Below are 9,487 nucleotides of genomic sequence, written 5' to 3'. Positions count from 1 at the left end.
GGTCCTCTTGTAACAACAACTACCGCAAACGAAGACATTGTGTTAGCAGCGGCTGCAGAGTACGAGGAACAGGGAAAGAAAGAAAAATAAATGGAGAGTCAGAAGGAGGAACTCCCTGCCAAGCTTATCTATGGACCCTACCAGTTACCACTCCGCATTTTGGGATTTTTGGGGAGGGGATTTTGCACGTTTGTCACATATGGGACTAAGCGGGAACCCGAACAGAAAACTAAACTTCATCTTCTTCACAGGTTAATTTCGCGAAAATCCTGAATGAACGTCATAACTTACTTGTGAAATGTCTTTCCACATCCTTTACTCGGACAATTGGTAGGCCTACATTTTTATGGTGACAAAGTTGGGCATTTTGCAATCATAGAGCAGTAAAATGAGAGGTTCCAATTAATCAAAGTCGAGGTAAGTGCAGCACACGAGTCGAATACTGTATATATATATATATCTGCTGCGAGTGGGCCTCCAAAGATGGCGACTACGAATGGGCCTCCCAAGATGGCGACTACAAGTGGGCCTCTGAAGATGGCGACTACAAGCTACAAGTGGGCCTCCCAAGATGGCGACTGCTAGTGGACTTCAAAGATGGCAACTACGAGTGGGCCTCCCAAGATGGCGACTACAAGCCACAAGTGGGCCTCCCAAGATGATGACTACAAGCTACAAGTGGGCCTCTCAATATGGCGACTAAAAGTTGGCCTCTCAAGATGGCGACAGGGGAGTAGACCTCCCAAGATGGCGACTGACAGTGGACCTCCCAAGATGGCGACTGACAGTGTACCTCCCAAGATGGCGACTGACAGGGGACCTCCCAAGATAGCGACTACGAGTGGACCTCCTAAGATGGCGACTGACAGAGGACCTCCCAAGATAGCGACTACGAGTGGACCTCCTAAGATGGCGACTGTGCTTGGTGGCGACAAATTCGCACCGCTCGCAATCTTGCCAGTCTTGTATACAGTTGAATGGTTGATGCTCGTGGAGGAGCCAGTACCGGTACTAGTACCCGACTGCAAAGCCGCAATGAGCCGGCGAAGCCAAAGCCCCTTGCCACTATTTTACCCATCATTATGGCATCAGTAGGTTAGGTAGTTGGTAGTCGGTAGGTGTAGTGGGTACCGTACCTAGTTCAAAATGACACCATTTGCATTCTGGATGAGATTAAAATTGATAAAATTTCCTTCTTGATTAATTCGGTGAATTCCGTCTCAACTTCGGAGATTTCCGGCCGTGAAAAACTATCCCCGACGGCCGCGAGATTTCTAAAAAATAATTCTTCGTCAATTTTAGAATATTTGACGCCGTTTTCAGCCTCCGAAACGCGGTAATAGCCGGCAAAGCCGGTGTTGTTAGTTAGGGCATTTTATGAGATATTTCACAAATCTGTTAACTAAATTGTTACCAAAAAATTTCTTCACCAATATGTTTGTAAAGGTGTGTAATAACATGTGTTAAAATGTTGAAGTTCAACTCCCGTGGGAAACCCAGGAAAAAAGCTGTTGAATTCGGGTACCGAAAAATTATTTTCGAGAATTTTTATTTTTTTTAATCGGCCCTTAAGTAACTTATGAGGGGTCAAATAAGGGTTTTTCATGATTCTGAGTTGATTGTTAACATTTATATTTTCACTTTTACATTTACACACAAAGTAGCTTTTATTTCACATACATATATAATACTCAAGAGTTATTTCTCATTCACAATGTCAGAAGTTTCAACAGTCATTGTCTATGTCTTCTTCAGACTCAACAACATCATGACTGCAGTTTCTGCATGTAATGCCATTACAGACTCCACAGGCCGAGATGCACGTGACCCCATTCTTCTTGCAGCTGCATCGCCGGTTGCTGCAATCTCCATGACAATTACAGCTCGTGAACTGCAATAGCTCCTCAGGAGCCGTGGGGTCCAGTGTTGGAACCGGCTCATACCCATGCACACCTATTGTCCATCCATAGTCACTGGGGTTCAGAGACATGCTCTGTAGAAGGATCCAGTCCCGGGTCTGCAGGTAGGCACGGAGTGAATGTTGTGCAGCTGCACCCTCTGTTGGAGGTAGAGTCTCTGGTTTGATCACTCCTGCCGCTGCCTTCCTTGAGAACATGTTGTACCGAATTTCACCCTTCTTCAATTCCTTCAATCTCCTTCTCCTGGGAGGAACTCGATCTGTGTGCTCTGCTTTGCATCATTAGCATGGATTCTCTTCATCCAGCCATTCCAGTTGGAGTGTGGGAACTCAGGATCGTTGGCTTTGATCACCCACCCCGCTGCCCAGAGTGTATCACCTGGAGTGAGGAGTGGCTGATCATGAGCCAGGGAGGAGGAAAGCTCAGCGAGGGGGAGAAACATGATCGCGTTCGTTCCTATCTGTTTCCTGTTCGTAAATGGAATAATCTTTACTTCAGTTCCTCTCAGGATCTTAGCTTTGTCGAGTGCCTTCAACTTCACCCGGGGGAAAGCTGCTGTTGTCTGTGGATCTGGCAAAGGTGGTGCCGGAGAGGTGACTTCGATCCAACCCATTGAGTGAAAGGGAGTGTTTCCGTGAATAGAGACAATGTTTAAATCTATATTGTCTCCAACAAACTGAGTGACTGCATTGTTTGTTTCCCCAACCTCCATAAAGACCACCTGATCATTACTTGACAATTCACTTTCACTGGCTGGCACTTTGGCTGTCATCACTGATTGATCCTCAAGCGCAGCATCAACCGCAACCTCATCATTGATCTGTTCATCGGTTTCCTCCACAATGGTGTCAAGAGTGCCAGAAGTATCTGGAACATCATCTCCACTCCTACTATTAAGGAAGCAGTATTTGTAGTTTTGTGTCTCCGTGTAAGACTCAGTGTATCCCAGCCGGTGGAACTTGTTGAGCATCCATTTTGACCCAAATCTATGATCAAGTTGTATGGCAAGCCCCATTTGGTGTGGCAATACTCCAGACCGAGGTCGACAGGCCTTAATAAAATTCTGCCCCCAAACGGCAACTCTTTCGTCTGTCTTGACAATCGGTCTCAAGAACATCTGAAGGCTTGCAGGAACAAGTGTCAGCTGACTATCGATGTCAGTCATACTGTGTGTGGTGGGGTATGACTTTGGACCTAAATCAATCAAGGCAATATCATTGGATATGAACTTGAGTGCCGTCTTTATGATCTGAGTCTTCTCATCTCCATGGTCAAGATTAGCATGATGCCCTCGCATAATATTGTCGGTGCCATCTTTGAGACAGAGTACATCTGCCCTTCTTTCCTGTGTTGTGAAATACAAGGTGTCTTCGTATTTCTCTAGAAGTTTTATCTTTAGCCAATGCTTTGAATAAGAAAGGCTCTTCTCTGGTGACTGATCAAACTCCTGCAGCTTTTCATGGACTTGGTCCATGTTCATTACCCCATGCTCTAATTCTGAGTCTAACCATTCGCAGAATTCAATAAAAACTGCCTCTCGCTCCTCATCAATACTCCTCTGTCCTCTCTTCCTTTTTCCTTCCTCATCAGTCTTGGACAAACTGTCACCTCTCGCAAACATAAGTTTGCATCGCAAATGGTACAGTGTTTCTTCTGCTACCAAGTCGTTGATCCCTTCCAGGCGTCCAGTGACTTCAGTGCCCCAGTCATCCCCGCGACTCCGTGCTGTCTTCAGCAAGCTTGCCTTCAGTGTATCTGCAGTCAAATTATCTGGCACTCTGTATTTCTTTCTAGCTTGTGCTGGATTATTTTTGTAGAGCTGGGCTGGTTGGTTGCAAAGAATGCATACATCCTTATACAGGAGGTCAACTGACTGATCTTCTAGAACTGCAGCCAGTTGATGAACTGAACTCACAAGTAGTGCGTCTTCTCTTCAACTTTGATGACTCTTTCTCTGCCTTTGATGCTTGAGCTGACTTCTTGGTGGTTGCAACAAAGTTGTTGTACAGATCATTTTTACACTTCTGGTGGTACCTCAGTTTTCCTTCCTTTTGAGCCTCCTTCATACGTTCCACAACAGTAACATTTTCGACAGTTTCTGCTTGTTTCAATAAAGTTGAGTATCCCTTTGGAGTTGCCTGTATGAGCCTTTCAGCTGGTGTATCCGAGCGTGCACAGATGAAGCAATTGAGCACAGGTGGAGTAACGTCTTCATCCATATTGCTAGACTCCATGTCCTGCAAAGTAGAAAATGAGATATATTTAGAAATTATTTTTCCACAAAGGAGTGTCTGTGGTGAAATATAAATGTTAACAATCAACTCAGAATCATGAAAAACCCTTATTTGACCCCTCATAAGTTACTTAAGGGCCGATTAAAAAAAATAAAAATTCTCGAAAATAATTTTTCGGTACCCGAATTCAACAGCTTTTTTTCTGGGTTTCCCACGGGAGTTGACCTTCAACATTTTAACACATGTTATTACACACCTTTACAAACATATTGGTGAAGAAATTTTTTGGTAACAATTTAGTTAACAGATTTTCATATGTTTCCCTTACTATGTGAATGAACGCGTGCGTATGATGTTGAAAAACCAGATTTTGCTGGATCCTTTGAGAATTCCAAGCTTTGATGCACCAAATCGCTCCATGGAGGCCGCCATCTTGCGGATGCGGAAGTATGCATAAAAAATTGCGAAAAAGTTCAATAGGAGTTTGTTTCACCACATGTCTTTGTTTGATTCACAATCTAATGCACCTCTAATTTGTAATTATAATACTTTAAGAACAACCTCGTTCCCCGGGCCCACACGGGCCCTGGTTATCTTCAACGAAAATCGTCACCAAACACCGGAACCAATGAGATTCGAGCATTTGAAAAAATACTTCAAAAAAGCTTTTTACCACTTTTCGGAGGCTGAAAACGGCGTCAAATATTCTAAAATTGACGAAGAATTATTTTTTAGAAATCTTGCGGCCGTCGGGGATAGTTTTTCACGGCCGGAAATATCCGAAGTTGAGACGGAATTCACCGAATTAATCAAGAAGGAAATTTTATCAATTTTAATCTCATCCAGAATGCAAATGGTGTCATTTTGAACTAGGTACGGTACCCACTACCCCTACCTACTACCAACTACCTAACCTACTGATGCCAGAGTGATGGGTAAAATAGTGGCAAGAGGCTTTGGCTTCGCCGGCTCATTGCGGCTTTGCAGTCGGGTACGAGATGGCTTTTTTGAAATATTTTTACAAATGCTCGAATCTCATTGGTTCCGGTGTTTGGTGACGATTTTCCTTGAAGATAACCAGGCCCGTGTGGGCCCGGGGAACGAGGTTGGTCTTAAAGTATTTTAATTACAAATTAGAGGTGCATAAGATTGTGAATCAAAAAAAGACGGGTGAAACAAATTCCTATTGAACTTTTTCGCAATTTTTTATGCATATTTCCGCATCCGCAAGATGGCGGCCTCCATGGAGCGATTTGGTGCGTCAAAGCTTCGAAATTCTCAAAGGATTCAGCAAAATCTGGCTTTTCAACATAATACGTACGCGTTCATTCACAACACCGGCTTCGCCGGCTACTAGTACACCAAACGGATCAGGACGCAACAGGACAAAATGAACAGTAGAGAGAGTGGGAAAACACAAACATCAGAGTTGAAACAAAAGATAGAGGTAGAATAATTGGACATTGGGTGTGGGGAGGAATGGGGGAGGGGGCAAGATGGAAGAGAAGGAAACTCTTCAGAGGGGAAACAGGAAATTTTGAAGGAGAAGGAATTTAGGTGGTGTTAACGAGAATAGAAAAGATCATGGCTTTGGATTGGGGTGATCTGAGATGGTGATGAACAGCTGTCATGAAGCCCTGGAGTGAAGAATGAGATTAAAGAAAATGTGGAAGTTGATTCTTAATTCCCAACTCACAGACAAATAAACTAGAAATATGTTGTGCATAGCACGATACTTGCGAAATCCTTAAAATAGGTTGTTGACATTTGGCCTATGTTGACCTTTTGGTCTATGTTGGCCTCAACAATAATTGGTGGTTGAATTCAGTGACCTGACATGCAAATCCTCTTCAAATTTCAAATCATTCAAATGAAATTTGACAATTTGGAGAAATTTAGTCTATGCTGACCTTTTGACCTTAAGACCTATAAAATAATTGGTGGTTGAATTGAGTGACCAGATACGCAAATCCTGTTCTAATTTCAGGTCAATCAGATGAAAATTGAGGATTTCACAAATTACACCTAAGTTGTTGACCTTTGGCCTATGTTTATCTTTTGGCCTAAATTGACCTCAAAAATAATTGGTGGTTAAATTTACAGACCTGATGTGCAAATCCTCTTAAAATTCCAACTCAATTGGATGAAAATTGATTATTTTAGAAATTCGACAAAGTTGTCCTTTGGCCTATGTTGACCTTTTGACCTCAAAATCAATAGGCTTCTCAGTCGTGACGATCTCTCCAACTTGGTAAAGTTTCATGATCAGTTTAGAATTGTTACCTGTAAGCGAGCGACAGACAGTGAAAACATAACCTCCGTCAGTGAGTGCCACCGAAGGTGCACGGAGGTAATTAAGACATAAATAACTAGAATCCGGGCACTCGGTAGAGCGCATACCTTCGCCGCAGCTACTGTTCTGTACTTGGCATGGGAGTGTATGCGATGTGAAACTTTATGTGAAATGCGATCGATTTTTAAAAATCAGAATTTGAGCAAATCTGTTTCATTCGTCTGTTAATATGCCTCCCCGATTGACAAATCTGCAATTTGAATTTCATTTGAGGTTGAAATGATTGCGGGAGATCGCGTTATAGTGATGACGTCTTGGATGGACATCCTCTTCTTCAGTCGCTCATAACTTTGAGTGAAATACGATCGAGTTAAAAATAGTCAGAATTTGAGCAAATCTGTTTCATTCGTTTGTTAATATGCCTCATCTCTTGACAAATCTGCAATTATAATTTTTTTTGAGGTTGAAATGATCGCGGGAGATTGCGTTATAGTGATGACGTCCTGGATGGACATCTTCTTCTTCAGTCGCGCATAACTTTGAGTGAAATACGATCGAGTTAAAAATAGTCAGAATTTGAGCAAATCTGTTTCATTCGTTTGTTAATATGCCTCATCTATTGTCAAATCTGCAATTATAATTTTTTTTGAGGTTGAAATGATCGCGGGAGATCGCGTTATAGTGATGACGTCCTGGATGGACATCTTCTTCCTCAGTCGCTCATAACTTTGAGTGAAATACGATCGAGTTAAAAATAGTCAGAATTTGAGCAAATCTGTTTCCCAAAATCTAATCAAATGTGTCCCGTATAATAACCAATCATCCCACCAAATTTCATGCAATTCGGTTGAATACTTTTTGAGTTATGCGATTAACATACACACACACAGACATACAAATAAATACACAGCGATCAAAACATAACCTTCCGCTTTTGCGAAGGTAATAATTACGTCGTGCAACTGAACGGCAAAGCGAGCGGCTTGCAAAGCGGTCGATACGGAACGACTGGCTTGCAAAGCGATAGCGAGCTGCTAACGAACAGAACACACCCCAGATGGTGGAGATTTCTTCCCAACGTTTGAGACTTGTTTAATAGGAGCAAGGTTCGTGGAAGAGAAATGTTTGAGCTATAAGAAAGGTTTATACAATTTTTCACAACATGGGATACAAAAGGTAAATAGGACGAAATCAACTTCGCAAAGACCCCACCCAACTGGGACCAAAACCCCGCCCTAAAAAAGATCAGGCCCCACCCAACAAGGAACAAAACTCTGCTGTAAAAATGATTGGGCTCCACCCAACTGGGACCAAAACCCCGCCCTAAAAAAGATCAGGCCCCACCCAACAAGGAACAAAACTCTGCTGTAAAAATGATTAGTCTCCACCCAACAAGGACCAAAACTCTGCTGTAAAAATGATTAGTCTCCACCCAACAAGGACAAAAACTCTGCTGTAAAAATGATTAGGCTCCACCCAACAAGGACCAAAACTCTGCTGTAAAAAGATTAGGCTCCACCCAACAAGGACCAAAACTCTGCTGAAAAATGATTAGGCTCCACCCAACAAGGACAAAAACTCTGCTGTAAAAATGATTAGGCTCCACCCAACAAGGACCAAAACTCTGCTGTAAAAATATTAGGCTCCACCCAACAAGGACCAAAACTCTGCTGTAAAAATGATTAGGCCCCACCCAACAAGGACCAAAACTCTGCTGTAAAAATGATTAGGCCCCACCCAACAAGGACCAAAACTCTGCTGTAAAAATGATAAGGCTCCACCCAACAAGGACCAAAACTCTGCTGTAAAAATGATTAGGTTCCACCCAACAAGGACCAAAACTCTGCTGTAAAAATGATTAGGCTCCACCCAACAAGGGCCAAAACTCTGCTGTAAAAATGATTAGGCTCCACCCAACAAGGGCCAAAACTCTGCTGTAAAAATGATTAGGCTCCACCCAACAAGGGCCAAAACTCTGCTGTAAAAATGATTAGGCTCCACCCAACAAGGACCAAAACTCTGCTGTAAAAATGATTAGGCTCCACCCAACAAGGGCCAAAACTCTGCTGTAAAAATGATTAGTCTCCACCCAACAAGGACCAAAACTCTGCTGTAAAAATGATTAGGCTCCACCCAACAAGGACCAAAACTCTGCTGTAAAAATGATTAGGCTCCATCCAACAAGGACAAAAACTCTGCTGTAAAAATGATTAGGCCCCACCCAACAAGGACCAAAACTCTGCTGTAAAAATGATTAGGCTCCACCCAACAAGGACCAAAACTCTGCTGTAAAAATGATTAGGTTCCACCCAACAAGGACCAAAACTCTGCTGTAAAAATGATTAGGCTCCACCCAACAAGGGCCAAAACTCTGCTGTAAAAAAGATTAGGTTCCACCCAACAAGGACCAAAACTCTGCTGTAAAAATGATTAGGCTCCACCCAACAAGGAACAAAACTCTGCTGTAAAAATGATTAGGCTCCACCCAACAAGGACCAAAACTCTGCTGTAAAAATGATTAGGCTCCACCCAACAAGGACCAAAACTCTGCTGTAAAAATGATTAGGCTCCACCCAACAAGGACCAAAACTCTGCTGTAAAAATGATTAGGCTCCACCCAACAAGGAACAAAACTCTGCTGTAAAAATGATTAGGCTCCACCCAACAAGGACCAAAACTCTGCTGTAAAAATGATTAGGCTCCACCCAACAAGGACCAAAACTCTGCTGTAAAAATGATTAGGCTCCACCCAACAAGGACCAAAACTCTGCTGTAAAAATGATTAGGCTCCACCCAACAAGGACCAAAACTCTGCTGTAAAAATGATTAGGCTCCACCCAACAAGGGCCAAAACTCTGCTGTAAAAATGATTAGTCTCCACCCAACAAGGACAAAACTCTGCTGTAAAAATGATTAGGCTCCACCCAACAAGGGCCAAAACTCTGCTGTAAAAATGATTAGGCTCCACCCAACAAGGACCAAAACTCTGCTGTAAAAATGATTAGGCTCCACCCAACAAGGACCAAAACTCTGCTGTAAAA

The sequence above is a fragment of the Myxine glutinosa genome, chromosome 2 (assembly GCF_964187855.1).
Source record: "Myxine glutinosa chromosome 2, kmMyxGlut1.1, whole genome shotgun sequence".
NCBI lineage: Eukaryota > Metazoa > Chordata > Myxini > Myxiniformes > Myxinidae > Myxine > Myxine glutinosa.
This window is presented reverse-complemented; position numbering follows the sequence as displayed.